This window comes from Peromyscus maniculatus, chromosome 2, assembly GCF_049852395.1.
Source record: "Peromyscus maniculatus bairdii isolate BWxNUB_F1_BW_parent chromosome 2, HU_Pman_BW_mat_3.1, whole genome shotgun sequence".
NCBI classification, from domain to species: domain Eukaryota; kingdom Metazoa; phylum Chordata; class Mammalia; order Rodentia; family Cricetidae; genus Peromyscus; species Peromyscus maniculatus.
Window position 1 is genome coordinate 43255336 of NC_134853.1, and position 19981 is coordinate 43275316.

The following is a 19981-nucleotide window of genomic DNA, read 5'->3' on the forward strand; positions in this document are numbered from 1 at the left end:
TTAATCAGCTTAATGGCTTTATCATAGTCCGTGTGGAATCAACATTATGGAATTCTGTCATGTTTTTGAAGATTTCAAAGTTGCTATTAGGCATGGTCATGGTTCCCTAGAGGTTTTTTTTTTTTTTCTTTCGTGCCTCCTCTATGGTTTGTTCCAATCACAGTCTGATAAATGTTTGTCTCTTGGAACCATGGATGTTCTTCCCTAGAAGAGAAAATCTTCACAGCAATTTCTCCCCACCATTTGCCTTGCCAACCTTTTCCAAACTGACCTTTGCCAATGCTTTCTTGGATGATGGTCCTGGCAATTCTTCTCTGAACAAAGAGCAGTAAAGCCTTTGTCCCAGGTAGCAGCATCATTGCAGTCACCAACATGATGAGAAGAAGCCAGCAACTCGGAGTAGCAGTCACTGCCTCCATGGTCCCACCACTGTTTGTGGTTAGGTCCGGGCCAAAGCTTCTCCCAAGCCTCCTAGGCCGGCCTCTCTAGAGGATCCTCCTGCCTCTGCCTTCTTCAGTAAATCCTGCCAGCATGTGCCACCACAACCAGCCGAGTATAGCTCAGGCCTGAGCTGGGGCCCACATGGCCACAGACAAGTAGCTTTTTCATGAATTCGTATCATGAATGTTGGGCGCCAGATGTAACATGAATCTTAAAGAATTCTTATTAATAAAACAAACCCAGAGTCAAGTATTGGGGTTAATGCTGGAAGGTCAGAGAACCAGAACAAGCCACAGCTACCTCACCTCGCTTTAGAGAAGACCAGTGACAGGGGTAAATTTCTACTAGTGAACCGGTGGCTTTGAATAACTAGTATGGGTAGGGGTAATTTCAGGAAAGCCTCATTTTCCACCCCATTAGGTTCTTCACTGAGCTTTCCCAATAAGAACTACAGTTACTGACTCTCTGACCTAAAATATCCTAAATATCTAAGTTGTCCCCACCTGTATATTGCTTCCATAATTCAGAATAACCACTCAGGTAAAATTTTGTTCTTCCTGACCTTCTTCCTTCTCTTCCCTTCCTTTTCCCCTTACATTCACTTCTTCTTATTTTGTTTGACAAGACTCTTCTTCCAGGCAGATGAAGATTTGCAATACCTATCTTGGATGATACATTCTACAAATGCATAATGGAGAGACTGAATTGGGTTTTGGAAAAGACAAATCTCCAATGTTCTCATTTGGATCTTGGCCTCTATCATTTAAATATTGCTGCTACTGAGAATTTTTTGAGTCATTTTTTCCTCATCTTTCTATATCTCTTTACTGAGAATTCATCTATTATTCTACAAGTTCTCAGATTAATAGTCTGCATTGCCTCATCATTTATCAATCTATCACTGGCTAATATCTCTAGGCTAGAGTATTTTCTCAATTCCAGATAGTCATGTATTCTGTTTCTAGGCAGATCTTTTGAGAAAGCTCTCAGAATCAATGAGAAAAAGATATGTTAATATTCTCCAACCCAAACCCACACCCTTCCACATATATAGTCTCTATAAATAATACTGTCTTATGTCCATCTTCCATGCTATGAATATCTTTCAGAGCTTTTTTCTTATCAACTGACACAGTAAGACATCAATTCCATTAAAATCTCTTCCTTGGGCTGGAGGTATAAAAATCCTTGCCTAATATAATTTAAGCAACAGAACCACAATACTTTGGTGCTTATACCTTCTAAAATTTACATATTTATTAAATCTTCATATGAAATTTGTAACAATTCAATCTATTTTCTTATACATTGCTTAGATTTCCATCATAATAGAAATATGAATCATATGGTGCTGAATACAGAAACCCTGATTCTGTCTATACCCTGGTGCTGAAGTTGTCTTTTTAACCAACAAACTTTTACAACCTCATAAATGTGACCATGTGTCTTTTTACTTGTTGTAGGTACACCATCACTATTGCATTAGCCCAATGAGACATCACTGTAATTTTCAACTTCATAACCTTTTCCTGTTTTTAATTTTCTGAGGTCATTACTGTTCTTAAGAGAAATTAACTCTGTCAACATCAGGAGGTTTTTTTTTTTTGTTTATTTTGTTTTGTTTTGTTTTTTTCAGTTTTGGTGTGTCCACCTGACCTATTTGCCTTCAACTCCAACATTCTTTCCTTTATTTAAGTTTCTACCTACTTGTTTTTTAAAGTTATACCAGAAACTCAGAATGTCCCATTTTTCAGTCTATATTTCTGAAACACTTCATCTAGTCTGTACTTCTATAGGAACCCAATAAGTATCAAGAAAGTAAAGTCACATATACTTGTGAGGCTAACTTCAACACATAAGACATCTTAGAAACAGTGCTGAACTGCATGTATTGTTTGTCAGGAAGATATGACAGTCATTCTGTTATTAAAGAAATCACCAACCATACCTTTCATTTTTTATGAATAAAAATGATATGCTATTTTACTCACATTCCACATACCATAAGATATAAAGTCTAAGTAGAACTCTAGTCTTCAATGTAAAATTCAAGTGTCATAAAAATTGTATTAGAATCTCTAATTGTTTAAGTTGGGCTAATTCTGAGTAATCTTTATGATTCTTAAGGAAATCAGAAAAAAATTTCATCTGGAAAGGAGGTAATTTTTTCATAAATTTTCTCTTTGAAACACTGTTTCAGAAGTGAACAAAAGATTTGTGCTTTCCATTAGATAAGATATTTTTGTCACTTCTTTTACATAAAAATTTTACATATTATTGGAAGTCAATTTGCTGAAACTATGTTTATATGTAAAAAAATGCATTAAATTCCATAAGACTCCAGATAAGTATTATCTAGAAACAGTTCTCATAAGCTTAAAGATTAATGAATGTTCTATAATGACTTAGAGCAAACTACAGCAAAAATTTAAGTGTCTTACAGAGGATCATGCCTTTTTGTTATTAAAAAGCCACAAATATGTCATTCAACATACTGTGCTTCATTAATGACAAACACTCAGTTGTCTGTATTATTATTGTTCTTGTTCTGCATTAAAATTGCTCCCAGCTGATTTGTCCTGATAGGGAAATTTCTGATTTTAGGTCATTGGAAACATTTTTCAGTGAATGAAGAAGCCTACTTGAATAGCAGTATCTCAGGTCAGGATAAATAGGTTTTGAGCTATGATTTCTCCTCATATGTCTTAGAAGCCATGGGAAAGTCCAATGAGTAGGATTAGATGAGGTGGGGATGGAGCAAATGTCTGTGAAAAAGTCCTAGAAGTACAATGCAAATGGGGTCAAACCCCCAAGTGTGGCTAGGTCGGCTACCATTTCCTCAAAACTTTATGTTTGTTAAGCAGTCTAAGTGCTTTGTAGTTAAATATGGTATGGTACTTCTTTTATCATTGTTCAAAATGCCATTGATACACAGTAAGAAATTTTAAAGGACATAAAATAGTAGAATAAAATTTAGGAGCTTGAAACGCTGATGATTCATGAAAAACTTTTCCAGAAATCTGAAGAATGCTGAGATCTGCCATAACCCCACAGCTGGGAGAGAGCAGAAATAAAATGACTATAGCAGACAATTCCCATAAAGCTAGAAAATGCAGAAACTAATGTTTCTGAAAAACACTGAACAAACAAAATGGAATGTAAGATAGCAACAAAGCCATAGAAAACAATTACAGCAAAGCACAGTTTAATGTGAAAAGTATTTAAATAGACAAATGCTCTGAGAAAATAAAAAACAAATGATTTAACATAGTAATGGATCTAATATAATAATAGAGAAGAACAGAGAAAGGAGAATGCAGTAATCATGTCTAATTTTCTATGTTTATTAGTCACTAGACTTTCTGCACAGTGTCATCTTCAGCCATAAAGCTGTAAAATGTCTGATAGTGTTTTTAAATAGGAGGAACAACTGACTTTTAAACTCTAATATAGGGATTCTCCATCTGTGTGTCACTGTGGATATCTGTATGCTGTAAATGTGTTGCTCTGATTGGTTAATAAATAAAGTGCCGATTGGCCAGTAACCTGGCAGGAAATATAGGCAGGACAAAGACAGAGGAGAATTCTGGGAGGTGGAAGGTGGTGTCAGGAGCCACTGCCAGCTGCTGTCATGAGAAGTAATATGTAATGCACCGGTAAGCCACAATTTACATGGCAACTTATAGATCAATAGAAATGGGTTAATTTAAGATACTTTTATTACTAGTATATTTTTCTGTATATTGATTGTAAATTAAATTTATACATTCAAATTATTTAAGTAAGAAAACCTCTTTGCAACTTTTAAAATGTATAGAAATACAAATAACAATAGAGGTTTATCATTTTTGAACAAGTAATTATGTTTCCTTTCTTTCTCTAAATTAAAATGGACAAATGAAAATAGTATTTGAAGTCAAATCATACATTGTCTGGTCACTTCCATATTTCTGTGGCATCATTGCCCTAGCATATTTTGCAGGCAGGACATATTGTAGGTCAAAGGTTTTATGACTAGGTTGGTGCTTACATTTCTCTTTTGGAAGTCTACAGAGTACCCTCCTGTAGTGATATAATGTGTACTCCAAAAAACCTTACCTGGGGATCAGAGGACAGGGCCAGCCACTAATTAGTTATAGAGGTCAAGCAGTGGTGGCAACACCTTTAATTTTATCACTTGAGAGACAGAGATCTGTGTGAATCTCTGTGAGTTCAATGCCACACTGGGCTACATTAAAGAAAAAGAACCAGGTAGTGGTGATACACACATTTAATCCCAGAAAGTAATATGGCAGGACACAGAAACGTATATAAAGTATGAGTAAACAGGAACTCACTCTCTTGAGGCTGAGGATTTTGTAGAGGTAAGCTAGTGGCTGGCTGTTCTTCTCTGATCTTTCAGCTTTCACCCCAATATCTGGCTCTTTATTACAAGACCTTTTGAGATTTGTGTTACACTTTCCTACACCAAAAGCACTAGAACCAAAGAGTGAAGGCTCTATGTAGGCACCAGCTCTACTTTTCCATGTTCAGTGAGTAGAGTAACTATTGTTTGTAGCTGGAAGTTTCCCAAGTCCCACCCAGCCCTGTCGTCCTGTTGCTGTTTATAAAACAATCACTCAGAGGCTTACTATTAACTACAACTATATGGCTATGGCTTCTTACTTCTTGCTAGCTAACTTGTAAAACTTAAATCAATCCATTACCATTAATCTATGTATTCCATGGCTTTACTTGTGTCCCATTACATGTTGCTCCTTGGATAACGGGTGGGTGTCTCTCCCCTTCTGGCCTTCTTCCCTCTGTATCTCTGCTTGGATTACCTGCCTGGCTGTCAGCTTTCTTGCCATAGACCAAAATAGCTTTATTTATTATCCAATAGGAGCACACATATTCATAGCATACAGGAAAGACATCTCACAGCTGTAGATGTAACCACAGCAGTTGTCCTTAGCAATGATGTCTTTAGTCAGTTTGCAGAGAGCAACCCATTATCTTAGCAACAGCCTGGGTTGTTTGGGTATTTCCATTGAACCCCATTGGCCAACAACTCAATTGTAGCACAAATCCTAATTGTTCTTAATAAAAGATATTGGGGTAAATGCTGAGGGATCAGAGAAGCTGAAGAAGCAACAGCTACTGCCTTTTACCTCATCAGCTACTCAGCCTGTCTCCTCCCATCTTTTATTCCACTCTCCATCCAGCCATATCACTGCCTGGCTCTTTTTCTCTTTTAAACTGGATTAATCTTGTGAACTCCTGATCTTCCTGCTTCCTCTTCCCAAGTGCTGAGACTAAAAGTGTGTGCCCCCAGTGCCTAGCCTCTATGGCTAACTAGTGGCTTAGCTCCAGATTCTGATCTTCAGGCAAGCTTTATTTGTTAGATCACAAACAAATTTTCACCACAAATGCAAACTAATCCTGGTACTGGAGTACTTGTTTTATGACACAAGATGAGATGTCCAGGTGGGGCTCTGTCACCCCACTATTAGAAGACTTCATTAGGATCTCCTTCTTATATTTTAGGTAGTTTCCACTTAACTGGGTTTCAATACCATCCTTCAAATGCCCATCAATTCTGTATCTCCCCACATGTCCTCCATCAACCCTATCTTCCCCCATCCTCACCTGATCCTCCCATTCATGCCTTTACCCACCCCTAGGCTATTCTATTTTCCCCTTCACAAGACAAAACTCATACCTGAAATCAGGCGATCAAGAATCAGAATAGATAGCCCAAAGACTTAAGGTATAAACAAAAACTTCTAATCTGAAAATAAATAAATAAATAAATAAATAAATAAATAAATAAATAAAATGACTCCTAATGATATTCTGCTATACTCATAGATTGGTACCTTATTTAGCCATCATCAGAATGCCTTCCTCATGCAGCAGATGGGAATATATACAGAAACCCACTGCCAGACATTACATACATACACACACACACACACACACACACACACACACACACACACACACGAGAGAGAGAGAGAGAGAGAGAGAGAGAGAGAGAGAGAGAGAGAGAGAGAGAGATTGAAACACACAATTCTAAATGGGCAGTCTCCATAAAGTGCCACACCTTAGAGTTAGAGTTCAGGGAACTCTTTTTTTTTTTTTTTTTTTTTTTGGTTTTTTTGAGACAGGGTTTCTCTGTGTAGCTTTTCGCCTTTCCTGGAACTCGCTTTGGAGACAAGGCTGGCCTCGAACTCACAGAGATCCACCTGGCTCTGCCTCCTGAGATTAAAGGCATGTGCCATCACTGCCTGGCAGGAACTCTTGAAGAAGAAGAAGAAGAAGAAGAAGAAGAAGAAGAAGAAGAAGAAGAAGAAGAAGAAGAAGAATAGATGAAACTAGTATAAAATCTAGAGGAGTTGGCAGACACCAGAAGAACAAGGTCTTCTAAGTCGATGGAGAAAACTTCATATGAACTCACAGAGACTAAAGCAGCAAGCACAGAGCCAGCCTCGGTCTTCAGCAAGTCCTCTGTATATGTAATATAGCTTTCAGTTCAGTATTTTGAAGAGAATCCTGAGTTTCTGAGCAAACAGGTTTCTGATTCTAGTTCCTTGTCTTGGGCTGTTTTCCTTTTGTTGGTTTTCCTCCTGTACCTTTGGTGCAATGGTGTTTCTTTTCTTTTATTATATTTTATTTTGTCATCTTTGTTATCTACCAGAAACCTGTTTTTTTTTTTTTTTTTTTTTTTTAATGAGAGACAGAAAAGGAGTTATTCTGGAAGGGAAGAGAAGAGGCTAGGGGAGGTATACAAGGAGGGGAAACTGTAATAAAGATATTTTGTATGAGAAAAGAATCTATTTTCAATAAACAAAAATTAAAATAAAGAATATTTTAATTTTTCTTTTTTTTTCTTTTCATACACTCATCTGGAGTGGCATTGCACTGTCTTCTATGTATAATTCTAAAACTGAACTTTATCTCATGACTTTAATGTAGTACAGGTATTCAGGCTGCACCCCTATATATTCAATTTCAGTAAATGTGCAAATGGGCTCCAACATTACTTATCACATTCTTGCTCAACATTGACCTCAATAAGATTTTAAAGTATTTACTAGCTTTGTGTTTAATTTATTTGCATAATAAATAACCATGAATGAACTACTGTAGAAGTAATCTTTTAGCATATTAAAAATGCTATCAGGTTTTTTCTCCAAAATAAAATAGCAAACAAACAGAACAAAGGTCAATAATTTCAAGTGAGATGTATGTCTAGATTTCATATTTATCTATGTCAAAAATTTCTGTGACAGTTGCCTATAGTTCTTATCTGCATGTACAGGTTAATTTTATGTCTATTTGACACAAGCTACAAGGTATCTGGGAAGAGAGAAACTCAAAGAGCTTCCCTTCCATAAGATTGTCCTGTGGGCAAGTGTGTCAGCCATTTGCTTAATTAGTGATTGATATGGAAGGGTCCAGCCAAATGTGGCTGCTGCCAACCCTTGGCAGATGGTTCTGAGTTATACAAGAAAGGAGGTTGAATAGGCCAAGAGGAAAAGCCAATAAATAGGACTTCTCAATGGCCTCTGCTTCAGTTCCTGCCTCCAGTTTTCTGCCTTGTGTTCTTGCACTGACTTCTGTAGTGGGTCACCATTTCAGCTTTGATCTGAAAGTTCCAACCCCCATTGAGGCTTTGGTAATTGTCACGCCTACAAGGTGGAGCCAAGGGAGGACCCTAAAGACCTGAGATCCAGCCCTCTTGGTTCCTGGACCCTGGACGCTGGAGGTAGACCGAACAGAGTTCTCCAGAGAACATCGCTGAACTGTGCCACACCTTTTCCAGGGCCTGTAAACTATCCCTTCACTTGTAAGTTACCCCACAAAATAAACCTCCCTTTAACTATGTGGAGTGGCCTTAATAATTTCACCAATAGACTTCCCTTCATGATGGTTGTGGGCTCTAGCCTTTAATGGCTGAGCTCTCTCATCAGCCCCACTTCATGATGGACTATAAACCATCAGATGAAATCAATCCTTTTCTTTCCAAATTGCTTTGGCCATAGTGTTTACCACAGTAATGAGAGCTCTTTAAGATTGTTAGGACTGTTAATCATAAACCACCATGCAAATACCACATGTCCCCTTTTCCTTTATAATAGAAAAAACTCTGTTTTGCTCCTCATAGGTTAGCTAGCCAGGTAAATGGGTTAAACATATAAAAGGAAAGAATATTTGTGTGTGTGTGTGTGTGTGTGTGTGTGTGTGTGTGTGTAAACAGAACTACAACCCTCCCACACTGCTCAGCCCCCAATGTAAAATGTATTTTTGAACCACTCTTAGTTACAATGCATTCCTTCTGATCTGCTGGTTTTGGGAATAGAAGTGGAGAGTACTTAGTCTTTCCATCACAATGATGCCCACCATCATTTCTTTTCTTGGATTTCTGAAAATACTTCTCTAATGAGCTCCCTGGTCCATTATTGCTCACAGCAGTTCATCGCACTGAATGAATAATGATACAATTACCAATAATCAAAATGTAAGTCAGATTAGGATGCTCTCTAATTCAATTTCTCCAGTGTCTTCTTATTGAATATATAGTGAAAAATTTCTGCTTTATCTAAACAACCACAAACACCTGAACTCTGCAGAAACTACTTCTTTCTGGTTCTTTTTTCTAAATCAGTTTATACATTCCTATTTCAACTTTTTAACTTAGTGCTTCCTGATGCATAAAATATTCTTCCTTGAAAATACAAGCATAACTGCTTCAGCCTCACCACTCATACATCACTTCAAATACCTCAGGGGTGTCACACTGAGTATCCTAGCCTATGCACAGCTGACCTATTTCCTATCCCTAACATTTAGCTCTATTTTTATTCTTTTCTGAAATTATTTTCCTTATTTATGTAGTTTCTCCTCAATTGGTATTTCACCTTGACATTCCTTTGTACTCTATACACATGATGCATCTTTTAAAAGTATAGTTTAAAATGGATGTTTTCTCAGGAAATTAGAAATCACTTCAAATGTTAAAAGTGTGCCTTGCACAGTACACCAAAAGGTGTGTTATTTAGTTACATCAGATGTGGAACTTTCATTCAGTGTGTCAAAATGCCCTGAGTTCATGTTCCTGCCTGGGTGTGGAGACCAGCAGGAGAGACTGTGTCCAATTGATAACGTTTCTGGCCAACTATGGTTCAAACTTTTTCATATGATTGATATAAGTCCATTGAAGTACATTTTTTGCTGGGAACTTCAGTAACCTCTTGTTAAGGAGAACACAAGATTTTGTGTTGGTAGTTATTGCTGAACAGCAGCAGAGACTAGCTCTATATTTTCCCACTATATGAGATCATCCCTCAAGTTTATGTCTTATAATAAAAAAGGCAAAAAGTACCCTTAATGGAATTTTTACTTAAGATTGTACTTGTTTAAGCTACACTAAAATTAATTCTCAAAATCCTGTGTACCAAAGAGTTGTGTACCCAAAAAATGTCATGTCTTTTCCTAAATCACTTTCACATGCTCCTGATAAGTGATTTCCATCTATAATTTTACTTCAACAGCTTGCCAAATGAGTACTTTTTTTTTGGGTGGCAGTGGTACACACCTTTAATCCCAGCACTCATGAGGCAGAGCCATGTAGATCTCTGTGAGTTCGAGGCCAGCGTGGTCTATAGAGCAAGATCCAGGACAGGCACAGAAAAACCCTGTCTCAAAAAACCAAAAACAAAAAACAAAAGAAAGAAAGAAAGAAAGAAAGAAAGAAAGAAAGAAAGAAAGAAAGAAAGGAAGGAAGGAAGGAAGGAAGGAAGGAAGGAAGGAAGAAAGAAAGAAAGAAAGAAAGAAAGAAAGAAAGAAAGAAAGAAAGAAAGAAAGAAAGAGAGAGAAAATGGGCACTGGGCCAGTTCCAATGTAATATGTATATGCTGGTAGATACACTTCATGACACACAGCTGGGTAATGGCCTCTGCACTGGAAATTACTCACAAAATTAACTGTTACATTGCTAAAATACAGTTGCATTAAGTTGTATTATATTTTTTCTACTGAGCATTCCAGTTTCAAGGGGAGAAGATGAACAATTACAACACTTTTCCTTAAAATTAATTAAGTAACACTGGGGTAGCAACATAAACCTTAAAATCTAGAGATGATGTTTGTCACATACTGAAGTGTAGTGGGTAGCCATTCCAGCTTAGATCTGGAAGTTCTAACCCCCATTGAGACTCTGGAAACTGTCACACCTATGAGGCGGGGCCAGGGGAGGCACCTGGAGACCTGAGAGCTGGATGGGCCAGCGCTCTCTCTGTGCCTGGACGCTGAACGGTGAAGATGGACTGTGCAGAGCTCTGGAGAACACTGCTGGACTGCGATACATCTTCCCCAGATCCTATGACCCACCTTTCAATTAATTTGTGAGTTACGCCATTAAATAAATATCCTTTTAACTACATGGAGTGACCAAAATAATTTCTCCAATATCTGGCGCTCACGTGGGGCAAACTCCAAAGGCCTGAGCGGCTCCCACCCTCTCCTCCCTAGCTGGCGGGTACCTAAACCCACCTGCAAAGTTCCATATAACCAGGGAACACCTACAAGGTTCCATTCCCAAAAAAGGGAGAAGCTAGTCCGATCTCAAATCCCTAGCTCAGCCCCAGACCAGCGAAAGAGGCAGGGGAGTGCTAGCTCCCATTTCTGCCATCTCTGCCATTTCTGCCATCTCCAACTCCAGCCAAGATCCCAGCAGGCCCTATTTTGGAGCTGTACCAACGCCACCTGCTGGCTGAAAAGTGCTACTACATGCCCCAAAACCCACGAAAGGTAAGCATATTGTTTCAAGTAAAGGTACTTGATAATTTTACACCTTAAAATTGACGAACAAATTTTGAGTAATTCGTGTAATATGGCCAACAACATTACCTCACAAGAATTTAAAAACCTTTTTGCCTGTATGATAAATGACATCTTCCTGGAAATATACGACATTCCTAAGGCATATCTGGGCATTCATCATAATAATTCATACAGTGTTCAAACACTGGTTTAAGAACAAAGATGAGTCGTTATTGGGACTGATACAGGCTTTAAAAGATAGCAATGAAGGCTTACAGAAAAAGAATCTCCTTCTGGAATCTGCTTTAAAAGATAGCAATGAAGGCTTACAGAAAAAGATTCTCTCTCTGGAATCTGCTAACCAAGATTTACAGGCTTTCAAAGATAGCAATGAAGGCTTACAGAAAAAGATTCTTTCTCTAGAATCTGCTAATCAGGATTTACAAAACAGGCTTGTACCCAAAATTGATTTTATTGATAATAAATGTGAATATTTAATGGATAGAACACTAATTCTCCAGAGTGAAGTTGTGGCTACTTAGACAGTATATAAGGAAGAAAGATTATCGTTAATTGATAGGATAAGGTCCATGGAATCATGTGTTTCTGAGGAACATAAAAATTTCTATGATTCCATGAGAAATCTGGAGTCCCTTGCAAGAGAGGAGGTTCACTCCTGAGAACAGACCCTAGGTGCTCGTTTCCAGGCCCTAGAAGAAACTCTCAGTAAACATGACAAGGGAACTAATAAGCAGACGGTCAAGACCATAGAGGTTGTAACATCTCCAAATGGCTCTCATACAATGGCTTATCCTGTTACCATCCATGAGAAGCCAGCAGATGACACACACCCCGAGCCATATATGACATATACATTACAACCAATTTCAACAAGGGATTTTAAAAATATAAAGGAAGCAGTAGTTACGTATGGGATACACTCCACATATGTAAGACAGATGTTAAATTCGTGGTCTACCTCATTCCAGATGACTGACATCAGTTAATTCCAGCTGTTCTAGAATATAGCCAGCAGTTACAGTGGAAAAGCTGGTTGAGAGAAGAGGTAAAAAATTTAGAACAACAAGGTAAAATCAGAGATTTTGTGATCTCCCAAGATCAAATACTTGGTGAGGGATATTTTGCTGACAGGAATGTACAAGCCACTTATGATGAGCATACAATATCCCTATGCCATACAGCAGCTCTAAATGCTTGGGAAAAAAATTCCAGAACCTGGAAAACCAACTGAGGTATACAGAAAGATATTTCATGGACCACACAAACCCTTCACTGATTTTTTTACAAAGACTGAACACAGCTATAACAAGAGCTGTGTCAGACAAAGATTTAAGAAAAGTATTAACTGAGTACTTGGCATTCGACAATGCTAATGCAGAATGCAAAAGAATACTTACACCATTAAAGATCAGATCAGCTCCTTTGGAAGAATGGATTCAATATACTAATGGTGTTCAGTCTCTTAACTACAATAATGAGGCTTGGATAGGAGAGACAAATCCCAGAGGTGAAAGAAGGCCCCATAGTACCAAATGTTTTAAATGTGGTACACCAGGTCATATAAGTAAAAACTGTACATGGGGTACTCCTAGAAGTAATACTCCTTCTAGGAATAGCCTAAACAGGAGACCCCAACCGCCTCCTGGATTATGTAGAAGATGTGGCAAAGGCCGACATTGGACCAGTGAGTGCAGATCAAAAATAGATATACAAGGCAACCCTTTACTGGTGGGAAATGCCTCGGGGGGCCTCTTGCAGGCCCCCAAACCAAACGTAGTACGAACATTCCCAGCCACTGTGGAAGAAATTCCTCTCCAGGACAACTGAATAAACCAATGCCTAATGTAAAAACCGATACTACAATGGATGATAAAACAGCTTTGATAGATGGATCACAGATTAGAAAGAATACTATAAAACAAATATTTTGGCAGACTTCCATAAATGAACAAAGACCAAAGCTTAGAATTCGAATTAATGGCCTGGTTCTGGAGGGCCTGGTAGACACAGGTGCAGATGTGACTATAATTACACCCAAATCATGGCATCCGAATTGGCCTCTTCAAGAGGTAGATGTCCAACTTTTAGGGACTGGCACCCTATCTCAGATAAAACAGAGTTCGAGATGGGTTGAATGCATAGGGCCAGAAGGACAGAGAGGAAGGCTGAAGCCATATGTAGCAAATGTAGCAGTAAATCTTTGGGGCCAAGATCTGTTACAACAGTGGAATACCCAGATTAAAATTCCTACACTTTCAGAAAAGGAATACAGATCAATGCATGTTTCTAGAAATAATATCATAACATGCTATAAAAATCAGTCACCAACCATTCAGGCTGTTCACAAACAGAGCATGACTGTTGTTGAACTCTCAGAAGTACCAACTGCCTTACCTTTAAAATGGCTAACTAATAAACCTGTCTGGGTTGGACAATGGCCTTTGACAAAAAAGAAGCTACAAGCTTTAGAACAGCTGGTTCAAGAGCAGTTAAATGCTCAACACATTGAAGAATCTACCAGCCCTTGGAATTCCCCTGTATTTGTTATTAAAAAAAATCTGGTAATTGGAGAATGCTGACAGATCTGAGAGCTATTAATAAAGTAATTCAGCCAATGGTTTCCCTACAGACTGGGATGCCTTGCCCTCTCTACTACCCAAAGAATGGCCTATAATAGTTATTGACTTAAAAGACTGTTTCTTTACCATACCCTTACAAGAAAATGATTGCTGTGGGACGGTCTATATGTCAAATTGCTCTGATTGGTCAATAAATAAAACACTGGTTGGCCAGTGGCCAGGCAGGAAGTAGGTGGGACAAGGAGAGGGGAGAGACACTGCAGCCGCCGCCATGACCAGCAGCATGTGAAGATGCCAGTAAGCCACCAGCCATGTGGCAAGGTATAGATTTATGGAAATGGATTAATTTAAGCTATAAGAACAGTTAGCAAGAAGCCTGCCACGGCCATACAGTTTGTAAGCAATATAAGTCTCTGTGTTTACTTGGTTGGGTCTGAGCGGCTGTGGGACTGGCGGGTGACAAAGATTTGTCCTGACTGTGGGCAAGGCAGGAAAACTCTAACAACAAATGATAGAGAAAAATTTCCCTTCACAGTACCTAATTATAATAATTCTCAGCCAGTCAAGAGATATCAATGGAAGGTCTTCCCACAGGGAATGTTAAACAGCCCTACTTTGTGTCAATACTTTTGTGCAGAAACCATTAGAGATAATTCGTGTAAAGTTTCCACAATCCATAATTTATCACTATATGGATGATATCCTATTAGCTGATCCAAAGTTAGATACATTAGAAAGCATGTTTGAAGAAGTAAAAAAAGTTTTACCTCGCTGGGGACTGCAAATTGCCGCTGAAAAAATACAAAGAGGAGATTCTATTAATTGCTTGGGATATAAGATAGAGCTACAAAAAATTAGACCCCAAAAGGTACAACTAAGAAGAGATAGATTGAAGACTCTTAATGATTTTCAAAAGTTATTAGGAAGCATTTCCAACTTACTGGGTAACATGGGAATACCCAAAGATGGGCTACAAAATTTGGCTAATACTCTAGAAGGGGACAAAGAATTAAATAGTCCAAGAGAATTATCAGCCAAAGCTGAGAAGGAATTGGCTCTAGTAGAAAAGACAATTCGAGAAGCACATGTGGATCATGTGGATCCAGAATTTAAATGCATTCTTGTCATATTCCCCTCCAGACATTCCCCAACAGGTATTTTGATGCAGAGGGAAGATATTATATTGGAATGGATATTCCTACCACGTAAACCAAATAAGAAATTAAAGACTTATATAGAAAAGATCTCTGATTTGATTCAAAGGGGTAAATTAAGACTTTGCCATTTGACAGGAATGGACCCAGCAGAAATTGTAGTACCGTTAACTAATGAGGAAATTTCATCACTATGGAAAGATAATGAATACTGGCAGAGAGCCTGCATTAACTTTTTGGGAGAGATTAACAACCACTATCCCAAAAGCAAGAGAATAGAATTCATAAAGAAGACTGAATGGGTCCTTCCTCACATAGTACGACAAAAGCCAATTTCTTGAGTCATCACATTCTATACTGATGCAAATAAACCAGGGAAAGCAGGATATAAATGAGGAGACTTAAGTAAAGTGGTACAAAGTTCATATAGCTCTGTACAAATGGCAGAACTGTATGTCATTCTTATGGTACTGATGGACTTCACAGAACCACTCAATATAGTCACTGACTCTCAATATGCAGAGAGAATTGTTTTACATATTGAAAATGCTGAATTTATTCCTGATAATACAGAATTAACTTCATTATTCATACAATTGCAGGAAATCATCAGAAAAAGGGAACATTCTATATATATAACACATATCAGATCCCATCCAGGTCTGCCAGGACCTTTAGCACAAGGTAATGATGAGATTGATCAGTTACTAATAGGTAATGTGCTAGAAGCCTCAGAATGTCATAAGAACTACCATGTAAATAGCAAAGGTTTGAAGAAGTATTTCTCCATCACTTGGCAACAGGCTAAGGATATTGTGAAAAAATGTCCTACTTGTTCCATCTATAACCAAACTCAATTACCTGCAGGGAGAAATCCAAATGGTATACAAAGAAATAAAATTTGGCAGATGGATGTGTTTCATTTTGCAGAATTTGGAAGATTAAAGTACGTACATCATACCATTGACACCTATTCAGGATTTCAATGGGCAACTCCTATGAGTTCTGAAAAGGTTGATTCTGTGATTACCACCTATTAGAAGTTATGGCCATCATGGGAATACCTGTACAAATTAAGACAGACAATGCCCCAGCATATGTCTCCAATAAAATGAGACAATTCTTTGCTTATTACAATATAAAGCATGTTACAGGTATACCACACAATCCCACAGGCCAAGCAGTCATAGAGAGATCCAATTGAACTTTAAAGGATATGCTAAATAAACAGCAACAGGTAACAATGACTCCTAGAAATAGACTGCATAGTGCTTTATTAACCTTGAATTTTCTCAATGCTAATGAGAAAGGAACAACAGCTGCAGAGAGATATTAGATGACAGACAAAACTCCTGAGCTAAACCAACCAGTTTATTTCAAGGATGTGCTGACCTCAGAATGGAAACCTGGATATGTTCTACATTGGGGAAGGGGTTTTGCCTTTGTTTCTGCAGGAGAAGAAAAGCTATGGATACCAACAAAATTAATAAAAATTCGATTCGAACAGGAAAAAACCCTTGATGAAGAGAAGTAAAAGATCGTCCACCAATGTGACATCTCTACAAGTTGTAAGAAAAATTCAACAATCAAAGGGTGGGGTAGGGTTCTGTTTTTGTCTTTCCAGGATAATGGAAATACCCATCTTCCAAAACTCATAAGGCCTTGGATATGCAGATGTTTATAGCAGAAAGGAAGAATCTATTGGTACCAATCTACACATGGTAAAATCTCACTGTCTAACATCTATCTCTCTATTAATCTAGAAAAGCTGTGGTTCCAATTCAATTATAAGCCAAGCTGGCTTTGGAGATGGAATTGGCTCACTCCTTCTCTAAACCCAAGCATATTGCTAAAAGAAAAGTTTAAGAGATTCTTCAGTCCCGTATCAGAAGAGCCCTCTGGTGTGAGACAGAAGGAAACCAATAAAAAGGGACCGTTGTCTTCTAAATTCTAATTCTCTCCATGCTTACACTTGATTTCTTAGAATCCTTTCTTACTTGCTATGTCCTCTTTAAATCCAAACCTCCCATTTTTGATAACAAATAAGTTTTTCCAATAGCAATCTCGGAAGTCTCCAGAAGGAAGATGGGGCCCCAACAACAACAACTCTATCCAATCCAGAATGATGCCATGGTAATCATCATCATACTACACTTCTTGCCAGAATTTCAGACAATCTTACCCATTACTCTAAAACTTGCTGCAGAACCTACAGTTAGTCTAACTGAGATTTAACTATCAGAGCTTTCTCACAGTACCCAACAGAGATAACATCACCCCCTAAACGGCAGGAAGCAATTCTAAGAAAAAGACGCCCCTCCTCCCTTAGGTTTCATAATTCTCAGGGTTATGGATGACGGTTATAGGGTTGGGGGTGGAAGAAAATATTAGACTCAGTATTGTAAAAAAAAGGGGTGGGCTGGAAGAAATGGAACGGATAGGTATAAGATATGATGGTAAATCATTGTATATACTAGTAAACAAATTTAGTAAAATAGCAACCTTAGATAATTTGCACTGTAATTTGTACTGTTATAGATTCTTATATGTTGATACAAATGTAAACTATTTTTATACTCCTGTTTAAGATAATTTGTATATTGATACAAATACAGAACTATATTTGTTATAATGTACATATATTTCTACTCTTATTTGAAACATTTTTATATTGATACAAATGTAAATTTATATCTGTCATACTTTATATATGTTCTACTTCTGTTTAGGATATTCAGTATATTGATATATATTTAAGATTATTGTCATATTGCATATTGCACTATATATTCCTACCTCTGTGATAAATTGTGTATTGTCACAATTTTGAAGTCATTGTTCTTCACCATACATTTGCTTATAGACTGTTTACCTTGTTTACCTGAAGCCTTAGTCCTTAGGTTATTTCGGTAGATAAGACTTATAGATTTATAGTCGCCTATGCCTGTCATCTCTATAGTTACATCAGTTAGGTTATCCAGATTTACAGATACATAGGTAAGATGGACAGGTAATCTTCGAACACTTCATAGACCTAGAGAATATGGCATTTAAATAACTTAGAATTCTGTTGACGTGAGACATAATTGCTCCTGGCTGCACCAATTGATCCCGAGAGAATGTTGGGCTTCTAAGACATTTCCATTTGGAAGTTTGTCTTTTTGGCACAAAATGGCCTACTGGGCAAAGAACTGCCCTTGCCTTGATGGCTGACAGTACAAATGCAATGTTGTCCTTTCTGGACAAGCAGGACACAAGGAAAGTGACCACTGTACTCTGCCAAGACAGGGTAAGATGGTCTTTCAGAAATCCTGCTTCTGAAAATGGTCTGTCAGATATTCTAGGCCTGTAGCCAATTTGAATGCACCAACAATGCTAAGAAACATTAGGTGACTGTCCAGGCTGCCAGCTGTCTTGGTCTACTCTTGCATGATCCCCGAAAGTTGCTTGCATCCATCTACCATTTCTCAGGTACCATTATGTTCCTTCTCAGGTCTTTGATGGGATTGAAGACTAGCAGTTATAGTTACAACTTAGTATATATAATATCTTAGATAGAACATATTAAGTATTAGATTCAGGTTCTTTAGGATAGGACACCTTTGAATGATGTTTGTAACATGTCATTTACCTGTGCTCTATACTTCTCTGGATTTTAGTATATGTTTCTTGCTTGATATTGTTTGCATTGGTTGTAGTTACATATTATCTAGGTCATTATCCCTCATTATTTCTGGACAATATTTGGTACCCATTCCTTTGTATATAGTCTTGTATTAGTTTAGAACCTTCTTATTTAGACAAAAAGGGGGAGATGTAGTGGGTAGCCATTCCAGCTTGGATCTGGAAGTTCCAACCCCCATTGAGACTCTGGCAACTGTCATGCCTACGAGGTGGGGCCAGGGGAGGCGCCTGGAGACCCGAGAGCTGGATGGCCCAGCGCTCTCTCTGTGTGCTCTCTCTGTGCCAGGACGCTGAATGGTGAAGGTGGACTGTGCAGAGCTCCGGAGAACACCGCTGGATTGCGATACACCTTCCCCAGATCCTGCGACCTACCTTTCAATTAATTTGTGAGTTACGCCATTAAATAAATATCCTTTTAACTACGTGGAGTGGCCAAAATATTTTCTCCAATACTGAAGTGATACTAATACTAATAAGAAAAATAATGAGGACTGTGGATGTTTTTCCCCTAAAATACTTTTGCTCAGTAACCAAATGCCACTATTCACTTAGTGAAGGCACTAAGCTTTACTTTTAACATGTTGTAAGTTTGAAATTTTTCACTCAAATTTTTAAGAAGATGAGTTATATCTATCAAACTAAATGTTTCTACTTCATGTAATAAAATAGAAATCATTAAAAAATTTATTCATGTAACATGATGATGGTGATTATTTTAAGGGCTATTGGTTGTCAGCTTCACTATATTTGGAATGAACTATAATCCGGAAGTAGCGGGCACACTGGATCTGGATCTTGAGGCTGGAAAGTACAGCTTTAATGGGGGCCACACCTTCTGCTGGAAGCCTGTTTGCCTTCCTCTTGCCAGCATATCTTTTGGAGCCTACAGCTTTGAGATTCCAGCATATACAGACCAGATGGGACACCCCAGTCTCATGGGACTGAGCAACTACTAGATTCTTAGACTTTCCAATCACAACCTAGCCATTGTTGGACTGCACCCTATGAGTCATTACAGAATTTTTTTAACTCTATAGAACCCTGACTAATACAATTATGAAGTATGAAATACTATATATAGGTACTAGGAACAGATAAATTAATAAACTAAAATACTTCTTATTATTGTTACATTTTACATAGCTACTTTAATGTAGAATATGATTGATCCAGCAGCAGTTATTATGTTAGAAGTAGGAAATGTCAGAATGAATTTCTATTCCAATGATTTATAGCAAAACAGAAGAAAATCTAGCTTTAAATTGTCCAATTTGAAGATAGATTTCAGAGTATAGA

At 37.9% G+C, this 19981-nt stretch overlaps 1 protein-coding gene across 9 annotated transcripts in view; it reads right to left on the reverse strand.

Annotated features, from left to right (window-relative positions):
* Sntg1 (syntrophin gamma 1) overlaps positions 1-19981 on the reverse strand; it is a 925417-nt gene that overhangs the window by 714798 nt on the left and 190638 nt on the right. The window lies entirely within an intron of this gene.